The sequence below is a fragment of the Morone saxatilis genome, unplaced genomic scaffold, assembly GCF_004916995.1.
Source record: "Morone saxatilis isolate NCDOM2014 unplaced genomic scaffold, NCSU_SB_2.0 Contig10, whole genome shotgun sequence".
Taxonomy (NCBI): Eukaryota; Metazoa; Chordata; class Actinopteri; family Moronidae; genus Morone; species Morone saxatilis.
In genome coordinates, this window is record NW_023339652.1 from 6279847 (window position 1) to 6280071 (window position 225).

Here is a 225-nt window from a genome sequence, read left to right on the forward strand (position 1 = left end):
GTAAAAAGCTAAACGCGTTTTTTTCCCCTTCCTTACCCAAGCAGGCACGTCTGAGTCAAATAGCTCTAGATATTTTTAAAACGACACAGGATGCAAGGGGGCAGTGTATAAGCTGAACAGAGCTGACGAATATCTGCCCACAGGTCCGGCTATTTTAAGACAAGCAGACAGTTAAACTAACGCTACTGTGAGATTAATGATAGCAACTTTTTTTTTTTTTTTTTT

General features: G+C 39.6%; 1 protein-coding gene across 1 annotated transcript in view; it reads left to right on the forward strand.

The window, feature by feature from the left end:
* The window catches only part of anks1b (ankyrin repeat and sterile alpha motif domain containing 1B), a gene marked incomplete in the record, with an annotated part of 204431 nt that overhangs the window by 50027 nt on the left and 154179 nt on the right, over window positions 1-225 (forward strand).